This window comes from Triticum dicoccoides, chromosome 2A, assembly GCF_002162155.2.
Source record: "Triticum dicoccoides isolate Atlit2015 ecotype Zavitan chromosome 2A, WEW_v2.0, whole genome shotgun sequence".
NCBI lineage: Eukaryota > Viridiplantae > Streptophyta > Magnoliopsida > Poales > Poaceae > Triticum > Triticum dicoccoides.
This window is the reverse complement of record NC_041382.1, coordinates 219,136,123-219,159,098: the sequence shown is the minus strand read 5'-3', so window position 1 is coordinate 219,159,098 and position 22,976 is coordinate 219,136,123.

Sequence of the window (22,976 nt, the reverse complement as noted above, 5' to 3'; positions counted from 1 at the left end):
GTTCGGGCTGATCTCTGCCCCGCTTGGTGTCTGGTTCTGCCGCGAGCACGGCAGCCCCCTTGCGCTTCACATCCTTGGCCTTAGGCTTCTTCTCTTCTGGGTCTGCGGCAGGCAGCTCGAGGAGGGAGAGATGCCCTTCCTCAGCCCTGGCACACTTGGTTGCCAAGTTGAATAGCTCCAAAGAAGTGCACAGGTCTTCATGCATCGCCAGCTCCTCCTTCATCTTGACGTCGCGCACGCCGTCGGAGAAGGCTGAGATGATGGCCTCCTCAGTCACCTTGGGAATCTTGAGGCGTGCGTTGTTGAAGCGCTAAATGTACTTCTGCAGGGTTTCCCCGGGTTGTTGCTTGATGCGGCGCATGTCGCTCACGGCGGGCGGCCGGTCGCGAGTACCTTGGAAGTTGGCGATGAAGCGGGTGCGCATCTCGTCCCAGGAGGAGATCGTGCCTGGAGCCAGTTTCAGGAGCCAGGTTCGAGCCCCGTCCTTGAGCGCCATGGGGAACTAGTTTGCCATGACCTTCTCGTCTCCGTTGGCAGCTTCGATGCCCAACTCGTAGAGCTGGAGGAACTTCGCAGGGTCAGCCGTGCTGTCGTAGTGAGGGGGCAGGTCTGGCTTGAACTTGTCGGGCCACATGACGCTGCGTAGCTTCGTGGTGAAGGCGCGGCAGCCTGCTGTGGCCACGGGAGGCATTGGGTGACGGAGAGCTTGGTCTTGCATGTCCCCACGCGCTGCAGCTGGGAGCAGCGCGGGGTCTTGACGCGCGGGAGCAGGAGCATGGTCGCGACGTGCTGGAGCAGGGAGCGCCCGGGCAGCCTCTTGCGGGCGAGGGACTTCTTGGCAGCTCTGCTCTTGCCGCGCTAGCACCTGACGGAGCGGTTCCGCCCAGGGGCCACGCGCCTTGGAGCCATGGCGCCTTCTTGAGGAGGAGGCGGCCGGGGCGCCGCCGGAGCTTCGTCGCCCGCGCGGGGCGAGGTGCGGTGCAGCGGAACGGACGGCGTAGGAGAGCCCCCTGCGGCGCGTACGAGCTCGGCGACGCGGTCGAGCCATTCTTCGTAGACGTCGTCGATGGGACGGTAGCGCAGGAGCTTGTTTTCCGCGATGAGCGCAGCTCGAGCCTCCATGGGTGCACGGAGCGCGCGGGACAAAGAACCAGCTAGGGTGGGCGAGGGAGTTGCGGTGCGGACGTCTTGCCGCACGGACGGATGCTGAGACGATGCTTGCTGCTCGTCCCCCACCGGGCCGGTGGCGGCGTTGACGGCAGGTGACGATGAACGGCAAGGACGCCCGCCGACAGGGGCCGTTTGGGCGACGCGGGAAGCGAGAGCGGCCCGGCGCTTAGCGCGGGCCCGATGAGCGTCAGACATGGGCGTGATGGTCGAAGGAGAACCGGGTGGTGGAAGACGAATTCCGGCGCACCCCTACCTGGCGCGCCAAATGTCGGATTTCGGGTTCCGGCAGACCCTTGAGGTTCGAACACTGGGGTGCGTGCGGAGATTTCGCCTCCTACCTACCTGCACCCCTCCGCCTCGCTAAGATCTAAGCTATGGAAAGAACAACACAAGAGACACAGGGTTTATACTGGTTCGGGCCACCGTTGTGGTGTAATACCCTACTCCAGTGTGTGGCATGGTGGATTGCCTCTTGGGCTGATGATGATGAACAATACAAGGAAGAACAGCCTCGCGAGGGTCTGTTCTTGGCTGGGGCGATGAACTGCTGGGAGGAGCCCAGTCACGCTTCTCTCTCTCTCTCTCTCTCTCCACCACTGATGATGCCTCTCTCCAACCTCCCACCTCTCCTGTGGGCGGCGGGTCCTATTTATAGAGGCCCTGGTCCTCTTCCCAAATATCGAGCGGGAAGGGAGCCAACAATGGCGGGCTAATTTGAAGGGGGACAGCTAGTACTAGCTACCCTGACAAAAGTAGTCTTCACCTGCACAAAGCTCTGGTGGTGACACCGTCTTGGGATCCACGATGACCTTCGTCTTGCAGTCCTCCTGGTCTTGGTCTTGTTGCACCGAAATGGCAACCTTTTCCTGATGCCTCGGTACTCCGCGGCTGTGCTTGCCCCCTTTGCACCAAAGAGGAAAGGAGGACACTGTGCGGGCTGGCACCCGTCTGGCGCCCTTGGTCGTCATGGCTTGCGTCACGGGCACCTCGTGAGGTACCCCGCCTTGATCTCTCCGCCTCCTCGCGAGCCAGCCTGGTGAGGCCGTGCCTGAGGAAGCTTCGCGTCGTCCGCCCCGCGAGGCTTGGCCCCTCACGAGGGTCTTGGGTATGTGTTGGTGATGATGGGCCATGCTGGGCCCCCCTTTGAGCCACGCCGCAGGCCGCAGGCAGGCAAGTCTGGGGACGCCCGTTCCCAGAACACCGACAACAGGAGGCAAGGGACACGAAGTTTTACCCAGGTTCGGGCCCTCTTGATGGAGGTAAAAACCCTACATCCTGCTTGATTAATATTGATGATATGGGTAGTACAAGAGTATATCTACCACGAGATCGGAGAGGCTAAACCCTAGAAGCTAGCCTATGGTATGATCGTTGTTGTGTATGTTGTCCTACGGACTAAAACCCTCTGGTTTATATAGACACCGGAGAGGGTTAGAGTTACACAAAGTCGGTTACAATGGTAGGAGATCTGCATATCCGTATCGCCAAGCTTGCCTTCCACGCCAAGGAAAGTCCCTTCCAGACACGGGACAAAGTCTTCAATCTTGTATCTTCATAGTCCAGGAGTCCGGCTGAAGGTATAGTCCGGCTATCCGAACACCCCCTAATCCAGGACTCCCTCACCCCCCTATCGCCCAGACTCACTTGGCGATGGTTCCAAATGTCATCGCGGAAAGGGGTTAAAACCGTTTGTTTAGGACCGACGCGCACCAGTGTATGTTTCATGTTTATCAGCCATTTGAATTGGAGCAGGTGATGGCAGTATCTAGTGGAGTAAAAACACGATCTTCAAATGAATCAGTGTGACCTCTTGGTGGATATAGCACCCCGGTTGTACATGCACGAGAACCAGCCCTACCACACATACCCCAGACTCTCGCAGATTGTACCCCTACTGCGATGGACAGAGAACTAGCTTCACCCAATCTAACCCCAACCCCAGCAGATAGTAACCTAGTTCCTATTGACACAGCACCATCTCCACCACAGAGATCCAAAACAAGAGTAATTAGTAAGGCAGCTCCAGTGCCCAAAGCGCCAATACTACCACGGCGAATCCCAAGTCCACCAGTTAGTACACCTATTATTGTGGAGGAAGCACAACCAACCAGTCATAGTTTAGCATCTATCGGATTTGATGTTGTTAAGTCCTATGTGTGTATCTTCCCATCATGCAAATATTATACTGAAGATGAAGGAAAATTCCAGTTGCAGGTGTTTGTCCAGGAGTTATGTGTAAGTAATGTTATTCGTGGCAATTACTTTGCTTTGTCCCATACATTCTACCTCCATGATGGTTATAATACAGCAAAATTTCCCATTTTTCTCTATAGAGAAGGACCTATTTGGAAAGTCGGGATGAGGTAACCCGTGCTAATACCTCTGCTATCTTCAAGAATGCTTGGTGGCAATATCGGAATTACCTGAAGAAAACGTACTTCACTGGCAAAGAACCTCATCAAATTCCCTTATGTTCTCCTGAGACACATTTACTGGACGATGACTAGGAAGACCTTGTTCTATACTGGTCCCGAATGAAGAATGTGGTAAGGTCAATGAGCTCATTTTCTATTTTTAAGTATTATATTCTTGCGTCTTACTGTACTCTGTTCATGTAGAACAAGTGCATAAACCTGAAGAACAAATGTTCTCATTTAAGATTCCATTACTATCGTGCATACTGCTTTGCTCTTCTATCACTGTATTTACTCATAAAAACTTTTTTTAAATTGAAGGAACCAATCGAAACTCCAATGGCACAACAGGTATCTTTACGCATGTTTCTTTAACAGGTTTTCTCTTATAAATAGCTCTGTTGATTTCAATTTCAATTGTGTATATAGTTGACTTCTCATATCATGCACATTGCTAGCATCACAATAGAGCCAATAGTGTTGTTGTACATGTAGACCTGTGGTACCCATCTAAAATCTTGTTATGCCGTGTAGTTTCCCACGCTTTGTATTCTTTCAGTGCTGCTTTGTGTTGAACTGATATGATTTGAACCGTGTTTCTATTTGATTTGACAAGAAAATGCAGTGGCCATAGTGAAGGAAATATGCCCTAGAGGCAATAATAAAGTTGTTATTTATATTTCCTTATATCATGATAAAATGTTTATTATTCATGCTAGAATTGTATTAACCAGAAACTTAGTACATGTGTGAATACATAGACAAATAGAGTGTCACTAGTATGCCTCTACTTGACTAGCTCGTTAATCAAAGATGGTTAAGTTTCCTAGCCATAGGCATGAGTTGTCATTTGATGAACGGGATCGTATCATTAGAAAATTATGTGATTGACTTGACCCATCTGTTATCTTAGCACTATGATCGTTTAGTTTATTGCTATTGCTTTCTTCATAACTTATACATGTTCCTATGACTATGAGATTATGCAACTCCCGAATACCGGAGGAACACTTAGTGTGCTATCAAACATCACAACATAACTAGGTGATTATAAAGATGCTCTACAGGTGTCTCCGATGGTGTTTGTTGAGTTGGCATAGATCGAGATTAGGATTTGTCACTCCGATTGTTGGAGAGGTATCTCTGGGCCCTCTCGGTAATACACATCACTATAAGCTTTGCAAGCAATGTGACTAATGAGTTAGTTGCGGGATGATGCATTACGGAATGAGTAAAGAGACTTTCCGGTAACGATATTGAACTAGGTATGAGGATACCGATGATCAAATATCGGGCAAGTAACATACCGATGACAAAAGGAACAACATATGTAGTGTGCGGTTTGACCGATAAAGATCTTCATAGAATATGTAGGAACCAATATGAGCATCCAGGCTCCGCTATTGGTTATTGACCGGAGATGAGTCTCGGTCATGTCTACATAGTTCTCGAACCCGTAGGGTCCGCACGCTTAACGTTCGATGACAATCGGTATTATGAGTTTATGTGATTTGATGTACCGAAGGTTGTTCGTAGTCTTGGATGTGATCACGGACATGAGGAGGAATCTCAAAATGGTCGAGACATAAGGATTGATATATTCGATGATTATATTTGGACACCAGAATAGTTCCAAGGGTCACCGGGTATATATCGGAGTGCCGGAAGGGTTATCGGAACCATCGGAGAAGTAATGGGCCTAGGGGAGAGAGAGAGGGGCAGCCAAGGGCTGGTGGCGCGCCCTACCACCCATGGGCCTAGTCCAAATTGGACTAGGGGGAGGGGTGGCGCCCCCTCCTTCCTTCTCTTTCCCCTCTCCTTCCTTCTTCTCCTAGTAGTACTAGGAAAGGGGGGGATCCAACTCCTACTTGGAGTAGGATTGCCCCCTTGGGCGCGCCCTATGAGGGCCGATCGGCCTCCCCCTTGCTCCTTTATATATGGGGACAGGGGGCACCCTAGAACACACAAGTTGACAATTGTTTAGCCATGTGCGGTGCCCCCCTCCACAGAAACACACCTCGGTCATATTGTCATAGTGCTTAGGCGAAGCCCTGCGTCCATAACTCCATCATCACCTTCAATACGCTATCGTGCTGACGATACTCTCCCTCGGCCTTAGCTGGATCTAGAGTTCGAGGGACGTCACCGAGCTAAACGTGTGCCGATCATGAAGGTGCCATGCGTTCGGTACTTGATCGGTTTGATCGCAAAGACGTTCGACTACATCAACCGCGTTGCTCAACGCTTCTGCTTTCGCTCTACGAGGGTACGTGGACACACTCTCCCCTCTCATTGCTATGCATCTCCTAGATAGATCCTGCGTGATCGTAGGAATTTTTTTGAAATACTGCGTTCCCCAACACATAGGACATAGATATATGTTTGTTTGATGCTTTTATTATGTACTACTTGGCAATAGAAGACTTGGTAGTTTAATCATGTCCACCTTACTAATGAACTGGTTCACCGAATGAGTTTCATATACTAGTACATGCTAAACCTGTTATGTGTCTGCTTGTTTCTTCTTTTAGAATGTTGACAGAATATTGGGGAAGAGTGCCTTATTAAGCAATGGTAAAGGAAGTAATGCGGATAAGGTTCAGGATAGTGAGACATCCTTGTCGATCTCCAACAAAGCTGATAAAACAGCTAAGGAAAACTATCTTGAAGATAGTGAGAGAACCCCAAAGTCCTGTCTTGGTTTAGTGTTCGAATTACTGGACACTACCGCTTGCACAAGCTATTCAAACTCACTGCCTGAATTAGTTCGATTTCTTGAGTCTCAACTACAAGCTGAAATACATTGATCAGATGTGCTGCAGCAAGAAGCGAAAGGACTGAGGAAGTCCTTGGAGCATTCAGATGCATACTTTCTGGTGCAACAACAAGCGTTGGAGGATTTGAGCACCAAACATGACAAAGCTAATAAGATTGCTAAGCTTATTGCCAGCATGGTGGATACCTAGGATAACGTTTCTTGAGCTCATATGAAGTTGTTTTAGTTATGGACTTATTTTGATGTCACGTTTATTTGCACTGGTGGCCAATTTAGATGGCCAGTGTATGTAATATGCTGCTTTGTTCCCTATATTTGCACTGGTGGTGAACTATGATGCCCAGTGGATGTAATATGTGTAATAGCCGCAATAGCCTAGCTTTAGTTGCTTGCTTATTTATTTCCTTATTGTCTTGTTTAGTTGTTTGCTTGTAGTCATTGTAGTTCTTTTTCCGCATTTTCCTAGTAGCCACAATAACCTATTTTTATAACTAGAACACAATAACCATGGCAACACATGGACTGTTGTGACCATGGTCATGCTACCTTCTGTAGTAACCATGGCCCTCCACGGGCCGTAGGATCCATGGGCCTTCTACGGGCCGTAGGATCCATGGGCCTTCTACGGGTTGTATCATCTATGGGCCTTCTACGGGCCGTCTCATCTATGGGCCTAGTACGGGGCGTATAATCATTTTGCCAAACATGGGCCGTACAATTCGTGGGCCAATAACGGACCGCAAAATGGGTCGTAAAACAGGCAAGAGTGGAAATTGTCTGTTTTATGCCCGACCATAACAAGCTGTTAATAGGCCGTATTTGATGGCGCTATGAAAATAGCCCAATGGGTTAATGGGCCACAAACAGGCCGACTGTAACCACGGGCTGAGTTTGGCCCACAAGCGGAACAGGCCAGTAGTGGACCATAAGTAATTGAATTCTAGAAATGAGCCCAAGAATAAATGGGCCCTTAGAAGGCCGAAAGTTAACACGGGCTAGAAATGGCCGACGGACTAATGGGCCGTTAATGGATATAAAGCGATACACTATTCATTATGGGCCAGTTTCACCACAGGTCGTTAATGGGCTAAGAGTTACAAAGGGCCTCATATGGGTTGAAAGATGTCATGGGCCATACATGGGCCAGAAGATACAACATGCTGAAATCATATTGGACGGCCCAGATGACGCTACCAGGCCTAATTTAGAGAAGCCATAACGGGTCATGACTTAGCGGCTGTAAATTGGATATATGCGAACATGTCGTTAACAGGCTTTCCGTGGGCCGGCCCACTACCTTTTGACCAAGTCAAATAGACCGGCCTTTTCACTGGTATGGGCCTCTGTTGGGCCGTGCCACGTGTCGACGTATCATAGGCGCCTTCTGTCCAATGAGTGGATGACATCTGTCCCAACGGTGAGCCGACACGTGGTTCCTCTGGCCATTCAGTATTTGACATGTGGAAAATCCCCATTGGTCCGGGCTGTTAACGGGTTACCGGATCGAAACCAGAACCTGGTAGCTTAACAGCGACCCGTTATGGTGGATGCCACGTGTCGGTTACCCTTGACAAAAACACTTCTATGACGCGTGATTTATCGTCATGGAAGTGGACACTTCCATGATGATAATTTTGGTAATGTCATGGAACACTTCTACAACAACACAAGTATGACTATATTGATTCTATCATAAAATCGTCATGGATGTACATGTATGACAAAAAAATGTGACCTACAGTGACAAACATGTATCATCACGGAAGTGTATTTTTTTGTAGTGAAAGAAGTGGAATCTAGATGAAGTTTTTTTTTGAATTAGGGGAACAAACAAGCAAGGAATAAATGCAATAACACAAGAAAACACTAGAGAACTTCATCTAGAAAGGGTCGGTGACAAAGTCACCTATGTTAGAGTATATTGACTGAGGAGTCAAGCCATAACACTTGATCGTAGGTCATACTCATCGTTTAGGCTCAAAATGGGGTTACCATTTTTCGTTTAAGCATTTTGATGTATTCGCATCTTGTTGAGCTGCTTTGACCCATGACTTAGGGTAAAGCTTCTCTAAGATGGAATAACATACCTTGGGCAGTGGTGTTGATCTTGATCATGTAGTTGAACTTGCGTTGGGTGCTCAAGCTTGATGTAGTTCATCAAGACTTGGAAGCACCACTTGTAGTTTGAGTTCATCTACCTACATCGGTGATGGTAAATGGAACTACATCAGTATTTCCCTGGAGAGGGAGGGATGATGTAGCACAGCGACGGTAGGTATTTCCCTCAGTTATGAAACCAAGGTATCGAACCAGTAGGAGAACCAAGCAACACAACGAAAGCAGCACCTGCACACAAATAACAACACCTCGCAACCCGACATGTTAAAGGGGTTGTCAATCCCTTCCGGGGTAGGGCGCCTCAAGATAGCCAAGCGGAAGTGAGGTAAATTGTAGTAGATTGATAGATCGAACACCAAATAAAATAAATTGCAGCAAGGTATTTTTGGATTTTGGTTTAATAGATTTGAATAAAAATGCAAAGGAAAAGTAGATCGCAAGGCAAATATATGAGAAAGAAGACCCGGGGGCCGTAGGTTTCACTAATGGCTTCTCTCGAGAAAAAAATAGCAAACGGTGGGTAAACAAATTACTGTTGGGTAATTGATAGAACTTCAAATAATTATGACGATATCTAGGCAATGATCATTACATAGGCATCATGTCCAAGATTAGTAGACAGACTCATGCCTACATCTACTACTATTACTCCACACATCGACCGCTATCCAGCATGCATCTAGTGTATTAAGTTCATGGAAAAACAGAGTAATGCAATAAGAACAATGGCATGATGTAGACAAGATCCGTTTATCTATATGGCAGTAGATATAGATCTCGTCTTTTTATCCTTAGTAGCAACGATACATACGTGTCGGTTCCCTTTCTGTCACTGGGATCAAGCACCGTAAGATCGAACCCACTACCGGGCACCTCTTCCCATTGCACGATAAATAGGTCAAGTTGGCCAGACAAAACCCAAATATCAGAGAAGAAATATGAGGCTATAAGAGATCATCCATAAAAGAGATCAAAGAAACTCAAATACTTTCATGGATACAAAAACATAGATCTGGTCATAAACTCGAAGTTCATCGATCCCAACAAACACACCGCAAAAAGAGTTACATCATATGGATCTCTAAGAGACCATTGTATTGAGGATCAAGAGAGAGAGAGAGAGAGAGAGAGAGAGAGAGAGAGAGAGAGATGAAGCCATCTAGCTACTAACTACGGACCCGAAGGTCTACAAAGAACTACTCACGCATCAACGGAGAGGCACCAATGGAAGTGGTGAACCCCTCTGTGATGGTTTCTAGATTGGATCTGGTGATTCTGGACTCTACGGCGGCTGGATGAATATTTTGTCGACTCCCCTAGGGTTCTGGTATTTTGGGGTATTCATAAAGAGGCAGTCCGAGGGGCACCCGAGCCTCCTGGCGCGCCCTGGTGGGTTGTTCCCCCCTTGGGGCACCCCCAGGTGCAACCAGGGCCCATTGCCTTCCTTCTGGCCGATAAATAATCTCCATAAAGTTTCGTGGCATTTGGACTCCATTTGATATTGATTTTCTATGATGTAAAAACATGGAAAATACAGCAACTGACGCTTGGCACTACGTCAATAGGTTACTACCAAAAATGATATAAAATGACTATAATATTATTATAAAACATCCAAGATTGATAATAAAACAACATGGAACAAATAAAAATTATAGATACCTTGGAGACGTATCAGCATCCCCAAGCTTAACTCCTACTCGTCCTCGAGTAGGTAAGTGATAAAAATATAATTTTGATGTGGAGTGTTGTTCATCAAGTCATATCATATTCTTTTCTTCATAGCATGGACATTTGGAATTTTATGTGATTCAAAGCAATAGTCTAGTTTTGACATAATAATTTAGATACTCAAGCATATCAACAAGCAACCATGTCTTTCAAAATATCAATGCTAAAACAAGTTATCCCTAGCCCATCCTGCTCAAACATTGATCCATTCATGAAACACACTCGAATATTAACTACACCCAATACTTTAGCATGATCATATTAACTACACACACTCGAATATTAACTACACCCAATCTCGTTATAGGCCCTTCGCAGAGGGAAGTAGGGATTTGTAGAGGTGCCAGAGCTCAAAGCGAAAAAATTGAGATAAAAACATTTTGGGAGGTGTATCCACCCCACCAACGAAAACGACTTAGAGTTCCCAATACTTTCCATGCATAGATATATCCTAGGCGGTTCCCAAACATAAAATAAAGTTTATTCCTTTTTGCACCATAACTTTCACTTTCCATGGCTAACCGTATCCACGGGTGCCCTCCATACCAACACTGTCTAAGGAATTTATTATTTTTCAACATAAAGTAAATTCATTTCTTTTTGCATTTCAAGACTGGGCATACCTAATACCTTTCCCTTACTCTCGTGCAATGACAAGTGAATAAACACTCATCTTGAGAATAACACATCTAGCATGGAAAATATTAGCCACCCCTCACCGCTCCGCGAGCAGAATAAACACACAAAAGAGAAGTTTATTTTGAAATTAGAGATGGCGCATGCAAATTTGCTTAGAACGGCAAAAGAATACCGCATATAGGTAGATATAATGGACTCACGTGGCAAAACTAGTTTAAAAGATTTTGGATGCACAAGTAGAGGTCATACTTGGTGCAAAATGAAGGCTAGCAAAAAGATTGAGAAGCGACCAACCAAGAAACGAATAATCTCATAAGCAAGCATTAAGCATAATTAACACCGAATAATGCACCACAAGTAGGATATAATTTTCATTACATGATTATTGACTTTCGTGCATGCATAGGGAATCACAAATCTTAACACCAATATTCTTACTAGAGCACAATTACTCATCAACATAACTCACATATCTCATTATCATATCTCAAAAATATTACTAAGAATCAAGTTTATTTTGTCCAATGATCTTCATGACATTTTCTTGCACTTTATCCTTCTTGGATATCTCTCACTTTGGCACTAATTTTAATGTGTTGCTTTTTATAAGCTCAAACAAATATAAGTGAAGATCATGAGCATAACAAATTTTCTTTCTCTCAAAATAATTTAAGTGAAGCAAGAGAGAATTTCTTCAAAATTTTACTAACTCTCAAACAAATATAAGTGAAGCAAGAGAGCATTTATTCAAAAATAACAAAGCACACCGTGCTCAAAAAGGTATAAGTGAAGCACTAGAGCAAGTCCTAGTTCATAAAAGATTTAAGGGAAGCATAGAGAGCAATTCCAATAAGTCATGATATAATTTTGGCTCTCTCAAAAAGGTGTGTCCAGCAATTATTGATGACTTAAAACACAAAACAAAACAAGCAAAGACACATATCATACAAGACGCTCCAAGCAAAACACATATCATGTGACGAATAAAAATATAGTCTCGAGTAAAATACGGATAGTTGTTGGAAGAAAGCGGGGGGTGCCACTCGGGGGCATCCCCAAGCTAAGTTGGTCACTCATTCTTGGACAATATCTTGGGATGCCGGGGCATCCCCAAGCTTAGGCTCTTACATCCTTCCTTCATCCATCGTAAGATAACCCAAAACTTGAAAACTTCAATCACATAAAACTCAACAAAGCCTTCGTGAGATCCGTTAGTATAAGAATAATAAACCACTACTATAAGTGTTGTATCAAATCAATTCATATTTTGTTTTTGTATTATATCTACTGTATTCCAACTTTTCTATGGCAAAAACTCATCAAAGAAAACCATAGAGCCATCAAAATAAGCACACAACACAAAGAAAACAGAATCTGTCAAAATAAAACATTCTGTAGCAATCTGACTATTTAGAATACTTTTGTAACTCAAAAAACTCTGAAACAATTAGGACGACCTGAGAACTTTGTTTATTGATCTACTTCAATTGGAATGGGTATTTTATATCTCTCTGGTAAAAAATGAAAACTAATTTCGTGAGCGTAAAAGTTTCTGTTTTTTTCAGCAAGATCAAACAACTATTGCCCAAGAAGATCCTAAAGGATTTACTTGGCACAAACACTAATTAAAACATAAAAAAACACAATTATAACCGTAGCATAATTATGCAAACACTCAAGAATAGAAAGAAAATAGCAAAAATAAATTTTATTCATTGGGTTGCCTCCTAACAAGCGCTATAGTTTTACGCCCTTAGCTAGGCATAAAGTAAGGATCTAAATTTTGTCATCTATGGTTCGAGATCCATAAGATGCCCTCATGATTGATTCATAAGGTGGCCTAATTATTGTTCTAGGAAAGTGTTCCATACCTTTCATCAAAGAAAATTGGAACTTAATATTGCCTTCTTTCATATCAATCACGGCACCGATAGTGCGTAAAAACGGTCTACCAAGAATAATTGGACAAGACGGATTGCAATCAATATCAAGAACAATAAAATCTATGGGCACATAATTCCTTTGCAAGAATAAGAACATCATTAATTCTTCCCATAGGCTTTTTAATAGTAGAATCTGCCAAGTGCAAATTCAAGGAACATTCTTCAAGATTGGTAAGACCAATCACATCACATAAAGATTTCGGAATTGTGGAAACACTAACACCCAAGTCACACAAAGCAAAACACTCATAATTTTTAATCCTAACTTTGATAGTAGGTTCCCACTCATCATAAAATTTTCTAGGAATTGAAACTTCTAATTCCAACTTTTCTTCCAAAGCTTTCATCATAGCATCAACAATATGTTTAGTAAAAGCTTTGTTTTGTTCATAAGCATGGGGTGAATTTATCATGGATTTCAACAAATAAATACAATCAAAGAAAAACTATCATAATTAAAGTCTTTGTAATCCAATATAGTGGGTGCATCACTAGCTAAAATTTTGACCTCTCCAAACCCACTTTCATCAATTTTCTCAACAAGATTTTCACCCTCCAAAATATTGGGACACCTTCTACCTAAAGTTGAATCTTCTCCAGTCCCTTTTTCATCATTATTAACTTTACTAAACAAGGAATCAATAGAAGAAACACCTATCATTTTAATATCTTCATCACATTTGCAAGAAGAATCACTAGAAAAAGATTTTTTTAAAATTCTCTTTTAGCTCTAAGCATAGCAGTTCTTTTCTTACTTTCATCCATAGAAACATAAAGAGTTTTAATTGATTCATCTACTTTAGGCACAAAAATTTTCATCTTGAGATTTTCCACATCATGAGCAATTCTATCAACCCTTCTAGACAAATCATCAATCCTATTCAACTTTTCTTCTATGGAAGTGTTGAAAGCTTTTTGAGTATTGATAAATTCTTTAATATTATTCTCAAGATCAGAGGTGTTCCTATTATTATAAGATTGTTTTCCATAGGAATTGCCATAATTGTTGGAGGAATTACTAGGAAAAGGCCTAGGATTAAAATTTCCTCTATAAGCATTGTTGTTGAAATTATTGCAAGAAATAAAATTCACATCAATGGCATCACTATTTTGCTCAATCAAAGTAGACAAAGGCATATCATTAAGATCAATAGGAGCACTTCTACTCGCAACCAATTTCATAAGAGGATCAATTTATCACTCAAAGAAGAAATTTCTTCAACCAAATTAACTTTTTTACTTGTAGGAGCTCTTTCGGTATGCCATTGTGAATAATTTGTCATGATATTATCAAGAAATTTGGTGGCTTCACCCAAATTAATTTCCATAAAAGTACCACCCACGGCGGAATCTAAAAGATTACGAGAAACAAAATTCAATCCCACATAAAAAAATTGTATGATCATCCAAGGATTTAACCCATGAGTTGGGCAATACCTTAGCATCATTTTCATCCTTTCCCAAGATTGCGCAACATGCTCATGTTCAAGTTGCTTGAAATTCATGATCTGGGATCTAAGGGAAATAATTTTTGTGGGAGGAAAATACTTAGTGATAAAAGCATCTTTGCACTTATTCCAAGACTCGATACTATTGCGAGGCAAAGAAGAGAACCAATTTTTTTGCAGAATCACGAAAAGAGAACGGAAATAATTTCATCTTGACCACATAATTGTCCACATCTTTTTTCTTTTGCATATCACATAATTCCACGAAGGTATTGAGATGGGACGCGGCATCCTGATTAGGAGTACCGGAAAATTGGTCTTTCATAACAAGATTCAGCAATGCAACATTAATATCACAAGTCTCCGCACTAGTGGCGAGAGGAGAAAGCAGAGTGCCAATAAAATCATTGTTGTTGGTATTTGAGAAATCACATAACTTGGTGTTCTCTTGAGTCATGATGACCACACAACTAGATTTCATTCAAAAACAGATCCGGCAAGAAAATGGCGAACGGAAAAAGAGAGGCGAATAAAATGGCAAATTTTTGTGAAGTGGGGGGAGGAAAACGAGAGGAAAATGGAAAATAATGTAAATTGCAAGGAGATGAGATTTGTGATTAGGAACCTGGTTATGTTGAAGATCCTCCCCGGCAATGGTGGAATTTGGCAGGTTGACGGGAGGCTATCTTGACTTGATTCTCCCCGGCAACGGCGCCAGAAATTCTCCTTGATGGTAGCTGGAACTACATCGGTGTTTCCCTGGAGAGGGAGGGATGATGTAGCACAGCGACGGTAGGTATTTCCCTTAGTTATGAAACCAAGGTATCGAACCAGTAGGAGAACCAAGCAACACAACATAAGCAGCACCAACACACAAATAACAACACCTCGCAACCCGACGTATTAAAGGGGTTGTCAATCCCTTCCGGGGTATGGCGCCTCAAGATAGGCAAGCGGACGTGAGGTAAATTGTAGTAGATTGATAGATCGAACGCCAAATAAAATAAATTGCAGCAAGGTATTTTTGGATTTTTGGTTTAATAGATATGAATAAAAATGCAAAGGAAAAGTAGATCGCAAGGCAAATATATGAGAAAGAAGACCCGGGGGCCATAGGTTTCACTAGTGGCTTCTCTCAAGAAAAAAATAGCAAACAGTGGGTAAACAAATTACTATTGGGCAATTGATAGAACTTCAAATAATTATGACGATATCCAGGCAATGATCATTACATAGGCATCATGTCCAAGATTAGTAGACCGACTCCTGCCTACATCTACTACTATTGCTCCACACATCGACCGCTATCCAGCATGCATCTAGTGTATTAAGTTCATGGAAAACTGGAGTAATGCAATAAGAATGATGACATGATGTAGACAAGATCTGTTTATCTATATGGCGGTAGATATATATCTCGTCTTTTTATCCTTAGTAGCAACGATACATACGTGTCGGTTCCCTTTTTGTCACTGGGATCAAGCACCGTAAGATCGAACCCACTACCGGGCACCTCTTCCCATTGCAAGATAAATAGATCAAGTTGGCCAGACAAAACTCAAATATCAGAGAAGAAATATGAGGCTATAAGAGATCATGCATAAAAGAGATCAAAGAAACTCAAATACTTTCATGGATATAAAAACATAGATATGATCATAAACTCAAAGTTCATCGATCCCAACAAACACACCGCAAAAAGAGTTACATCATATGGATCTCCATGAGAACATTGTATTGAGGATCAAGAGAGAGAGAGAGAGAGAGAGATGAAGCCATCTAGATACTAACTACAGACCCGAAGGTCTATAATGAACTACTCACGCATCATCAGAGAGGCACCAATGGAAGTGTTGAACCCCTCTGTGATGGTGTCTAGATTGGATCTAGTGATTCTGGACTCTACGGCGGCTAGATGAATATTTCGTCGACTCCCCTAGGGTTCTGGTATTTTTGGGGTATTTATAGAGCAAAGAGGCGGTCCGGGGGCACCCGAGGTGGGCACAACCCACCAGGGCGCGACAGGGCCTCCTGGCGTGCCCTGGTTGGTTGTGCCCCTCGGGGCACCCCCCAGGTGCAACTAGGGCCGATTGCCTTCCTTCTGGCCCGTAAAAAATCTCCGTAAAGTTTCATGGCATTTGGACTCCATTTGATATTGATTTTCTGCGATGTAAAAAACATGGAAAACAGCAACTGGCACTTGGCACTATGTCAATAGGTTAGTACCAAAAAATGATATAAAATGACTATAAAATGATTATAAAACATCCAAGATTGATAATAAAACAGCATGGAACAATAAAAAATTATAGATATGTTGGAGACGTATCAATGGGTTAGTCTTGCAAGCAAGAGCACTTGTGTATCCGAAATAATAATCATAAAACTTGAAATTGTCAAAGGATATGTTGAAAGGATTCATGCTTCCTTGTCTTCAACCACCATACTGTAAAGACTTGGTGCTGTAGAGATTGTACAATATGTGAGTGGGTTGCAATTTCATAGATTTGGGCTCATCCAAGTACCTACAAGGGTTAGATAACATGCAAGGGTACAAGTATAGATCCAAGACATATGATCATCATCATAAGAGAATTATCAAGGATTAGTCAAAGGCTCATGCCTTGCGTGTATCCAAATGGAGTTTCTACTCCAAATTTGAGGCATCAATAATGTTCAATTCACCTATCAAACGGCAAATTACTTTCTCATCAAGCGGTTTGGTGAATACCAATTGCTTATCGGTAAGTACATGCTTAAGATTGATGTCTCCTTTAGCAACAAGATCTCGAATAAAATGATGACGAACTTCAATATGCTTAGTTCGAGAATGTTAGACAGGATTGTGAGGAATATTTATAGCACTTTCATTATCAAAAAGCAATGGAACATGTTTCACATGTATCCCATAGTCTTTAAGAGTTTGGGTCATCCAAAGTAACTGAGGACACCATAACTGGTGGCAATGTATTCCGCTTCAGCGGTGGATAAGGATACCGAGTTTTGTTTCTTGGAGGACCAAGACACAAGATATCTTCCAAGAAATTAATAAGTGCCCGACGTGGACTTTCTATCAACCTTGTCACTGGCATAGTCCGAGTCGGAGTAGCCAACAAGATCAAAAGAAGACCTCTTAGGATACCAAATGCCAAAGTCTGGTGTATGAATTAAGTATCTCACTATCCTTTTCACAGCCTTAAGATGACATTATTTAGGGGCCGCTTGATATCGTGCACACATGCACACACTTAACATAATATCGGGACGGGAGGCACATAGATATAATAACGAACCAATCATAGAGCGGTAAACCTTTTGGTCAACCGGTTTGCCATCCTTAGTCAAGTCAAGATGTCCACTAGTAGGCATGGTGTTTTCATACCTTCGCTTTCTTGCATGTTGAACTTCTTGAGTAAGTCCTTGGTATACTTTGTTTGGGAAACAAAGGTACCCTCCTTAGTTTGCTTGATTTGCAAACCACGAAAGAACTTGAGTTCACTCATCATAGACATCTCAAACTTCTCCAACATTAGCCTTCCAAACTTTTCACTAAAATGAGGGTTAGTTGAACCAAATATGATATCATCCACATAAATTTGGCACACAAATAATTCACCATTAATCCTTTTCATAAAAAGTGTAGAATCAATTTTTCCAATCTCAAAGCCCTTTTCAATAACAAACTTAGTCAAGCATTTATACCACGCTCTAGGAGCTTGTTTAAGACCATAAAGAGCTTTGTGAAGTTTGTAAACATGATTAGGTTTCTTGGGATTAACAAAGCCAGGAGGTTGTTTGACATAATCTTCCTCCTCAATTTCACCATTTAGAAAAGCACTTTTAATGTCCATTTGGTATAATGTGATATCATGGTGATTGGCATAAGCAAGTAAGATGCGTATGGACTCAAGTCTAGAAACAGGGGCATATGTCTCACCATAGTCCATACCTCCTTGTTGCGTAGAACTTGTCCATCTTCATCTTGCTTGTTCTAAAACACCCATTTTGTTCCAATGACATTTTGGTTGTTGTCTGGCTTTTCTACCAATGTCCACACTTGGTTCCTCTCGAAATTGTGTAGCTCTTTGTGCATGGTGTTCACCCAATCCAAATCATTAAGAGCTTCTTCAACCTTCATAGGTTCAATACTAGAGATGAATGAGTAATGTTCACAAAAATTAGCCAAACAAGTTTTACAGAGAGTAATTCTCCCGGTTTAAATATCATCAAAGATTTGTTCGACGGGATGATCTCTTGAAACTCTTTATCTAACTCGTGAGGGCTTTTGTTTGGGTCGGGGTGGAACATCCTCTTCATCACCTTGTTCTTCCTCTTGGCCTTCTTCATTGTTGGTGTTGTTATTCTCTTGTGGAGGTGGAGAAGGAGGTTGATGAGGTTCATCTTGTTGTACTTCCTTGTTTCCTTCATCTTGGCGTGTTCCACTTGTGGATGCCTCCAAGTAAACTTGTGGTTCACCTTGCCGTGAAGTTGAGGCTTCCACTAGAACGGACGAGGTACTCTCCTTCACCTCCATTGGGCGAATCTTGCCAATAGAAAAGTCTTGTATTGCTTTCTAATGGTATTTATCTCCTACAACAATTGGCAATTGCTCTACTTGCGAGCTGTTAGATTCATCAAACTTCACATCTACCATCTCTTCAACCTTTCGGGTGAAATTGTTGTAGACACGGTAAGTGTGAGAGTTTGCGCCATAACCGAGTAGGAAACCTTCATGAGATTTAGGAGCAAATTTCGAACGATGATGCTTATCAAGAATGTAGCACTTTGAGCCAAATACTCGAAAGTATCCAACTTAGGGTTTGTTACCGGTGAGAAGCTCATATACCGTTTTGCCAAGAAGCTTGTCAAGATATAGACGATTTGTTGCATGACAAGCTCTCTCAACTGCTTCTGCCCAAAAGTGTTTTGGCGTCTTGTATTCATCAAGCATCATTCTCACCATCTCAATAAGTGTTCGGTTCTTCCTCTCAATAACTCCATTTTGTTGAGGTGTGTACGTAGCCGAGAACTCATGTGAAATCCCTTCTTCGCCAAGAAAGGTATCCACATTGGTGTTCTTGAACTTCGTTCCATCGTCACTGCGAACCTTCTTGATCTTCACTTCAAATTGATTTTGGGCCTCCCTAGTGAAGTTCTTGAAGTTCTTTTGGACCCGTGATTTATCATCAAGAAAGAACACCCACGTAAATCTTGAAAAGTCATCAACAATGACTAAACCGAACGAGTTACCACCGAGACTCTTGTAGGCGTTGGGACCAAAAAGATCCATATGAAGTAGCTCGAGCGGTCTCTGTCGGTGTCAAAACCGGCCGATCTCGGGTAGGGGGTCCGAACTGTGTGTCTGAGGATCGAAGGTAATAGGAGACAAAGGGGGACACGACATTTACCCAGGTCTGGGTCCTCTTAATGGAGGTAAAACCCTATGTCCTTCTTGATTGTATTTGATGAGTATAGGGGGTTACAAGAGTTGATCTACCTCAAGATCATAATGGCTAAACCGTAGATGTCTAGCCTATATGAATTATGATAGCCTCTACGGACTAAACCCTCCGGTTTATATAGACACCGGAGGGGCCTAGGGTTGTACAGAGTCAGTTTACAGAGAAAGGAAACTACACATCCGGACGTTAAGCTTGCCATCCACGGAAAGGAGAGTCTCATCCGGACACAGGGGAAGACCTCCTACCTTGTGTCTTCACGGCCCATCAGTCCGGTCCACAGCACACGGGCCGGACTCCCGAGGACCCCCTAGTCCAAGACTCCCTTAGTAGCCCCTGAACTACTCTTCAATGACGATGTGTTCCGCTCATAGATTGTCTTCGGCATTGCAAGGCGGGTTCCTTCTCCGCATACAAAGCAGTCTTCTGAGCAAGAGAACTGTATCTGGCTCTGTATAACAGTTACAACCCTTAACCACAAGGGTATAATACTTAATAATGTATGTCTACTGACAGCTTTTCTGGCGAAACGTCATGTCTGGCCTTTTTATTATTTCGAACCGTTTTTTGGCCTCCCGCTTCATGTTTCGAGGCGTAGCCTCCATTGACACATCTTGTCAAAGCAGAGATCGTGTCCCCTTATTGCGGGATTTTCATCAATACAGGTTTGGGTAATCCAACCATGCCATTCGCACGACCCCTTGGGAACTGGCAAGTTTTAAGGCTTGTGGGGGCGCTTGATATTCACTGACTATATAAGTGGATAAAGATCCATATTTTTACCCCACGCCATCTTCCTTCCTCAGCCTTCCCATCCTCGAGCTCCAGCACCCAAGCTTCAGTCTTTTTCACCGCCCAACCTCCCCAGCCATGTCCGGATCCGGCTCACAGGGCAAGTGGATGGCCTCCTCCGTCACGGAGAAGGACATTAAGGAACTCCAGGAGGTGAAGTACTTGACCGAAGAAATCACACACATGCTCCCGGACAAAGAGCAAGTCACCCCCACTCCAGTGCTCGGCCAGAGGGTTGTGCTCATCCCTCACTTTCTCTGTGGACTAGGGTTTCCACTTCACCCTTTTGTCCGCGGCCTCATGTTTTATTACGGGCTAGATTTCCACGATCTAGCCCCAAACTCCTTCCTCCACATCTCGGCGTTTATCGTCGTGTGCGAGGCGCTCCTTCACATTCCACCCCATTTCAGCCTATGGCTCAAAGTCTCCAACGTGAAGCTGAAGGTGGTTGGCGGGCAGCATGCCGACTGCGGCGGTGCCATGGTGAGAAAACTCCCCAACACCACTTGGCCCAAAGGAGCCTTCGTGGAGACCATGAAGGTGTGCCAGCGGGAGTGGTTCTATATCACCGAACACCAAGGTACCAAATGGGCAGCCGCTCCTGAATTTAGATCTGGGCTGCCTATGCGTCTCACTTCTTTGACCAACAAGGGTCTGTACTGGGGGTCGACCGACGAAGTGATGACACTGCAAAAGCGCATCAAGAGTATGATAAATAAGCACACCAGTCTCACTGACGTGATTCAGGTGATGCTCTTCCGCCGAATCCTCCCATGCCAACACCGTCCTCTCTGCATGTGGGAGTTTAATCCGGATGGCCCCCGGACCCTGCAGCACTTCTTCGGTACAACTCACAAAGAGATCTGGAAACTGCTTTTTAAGGCCCAGAAGACGTGGCCGAAGAAGACCGAAGACATCGGTCTCGACAGCACAAATCCGTCTACTGAGGTAAGGTTCTTACTTACGGACATAATTTCGGTCCATAAATCAAAGGGTATACTGAGATGTCCATTCCTTATTCAGGGCTGGACAGCGAAGGCGGAGGGGATGAGGTATCCAACGCCGCTGCCCGAAAACCCAGCCACTCCTCTTTTAACGAGGATGCTGGTCCCGGCGCCTTGTCAGGCACCAGAGAAGAAGGGCAAGGAGGCCAAAGGTGGCCTCCGTCATAAAGGCACTTCGTACGCTGTGTTTGGAGATATGGAGATGAAGACGAAGATTAGGAGGAAGAAGAGAGCTATTTTCCCCTTAAGGGGGGGAAGAAGAAAAGGGAGGCCTCCATAGACCCAGAGGCGGAGGCGTCCAACAGGGGGAAGATATCCCTCTCGGACGGCTTGGATTCGGATGCCGAAGCCATCCCCGAGTGGCGCCCTAGGTCGAAGCCCCTGGCCGCATCGTAAGTATCCAAAGATACTGTATGTATATCCAGTTTTTATGATTGTAATTCTAACACATTTGTATTGTGTGCTTCAGTTCGGCCCGCGATCTCCCCCAAATATCATCATCTTCGGGGAACTCGCTGGAGCCGGGGATGGTGGAGAGCGAGATGCCTCTGCGAGCCTCCCCGCCAGCCGCTACGGACGACACTGAAGTGTTGTCCCAAAGAGCCTCTCTAGGCCATGGAGAGGTGCGGGAGGCCACAAAGATGGCGCCAGAGGGTAACACCTCGGTTGTCGAGAACATGGGGGAACCAACCCCTATGGAGACTGACGACGGGGGCCATGACCAATCCGGCCCCCAGCCGAACACCATTCCAAAGACCCACACGGCTCCGAAATCGAGCGAGCAACCCCCTTTGAAGGAGGGGGGAGCGTCGACTCCACCGGTCACCTCCATCAATCCGGAGGCGCCAGACACTTTGGTGGAAGCTCTTCGACGTGCTTCTGTTGTGGAGGAGCACCGTACCCTGATGGGTACGGTGGTTGAGAAGATTCAGTCTTCCAAGAGCGGGTTGAACAAAGCCTTCACCAGCCTACTGACGGGCTTTGTGGTATGCGACGTAAGATGCTTTTTCATATGAAGGAAATATGCTTGTATACAGATAGTAGCCCCAAAGACTCTGTTCGCTTTTGGAAAAAAGCCGAACAGAGGATCAAATGATTATTGCAGAAGGTAACGTAGATATCTATTGAATGAACAGACTTCCCTATTGGCGGCGACCACCTAGGCCGCTGAAGTTTCCCTACTCAAGCGGAAGCTGAAGCTTGCCGATGATGACCTCGACCGCATTAACAAGCGGTTCGATGAGGTGCAAGGTATGTTTTTTTAAAGGTTGTTTGTACAACTGAAATTATATGCGAATGCAGAGTTTAAGCTCACACACTTTGTCATATAAATGATTGCGGGCAATGCGGCCGAGGTCGAGACCCTCAAGGGCTCCCTGTCGCAAGCCAAAGAGCAAGCAAGGGTGAGAAAAGTGGCTGCTGATAAAAGAGACTGCAGACTTAAAGGCCGAGCAGGCCACCCGCCGCCAGTATGATGAGAGG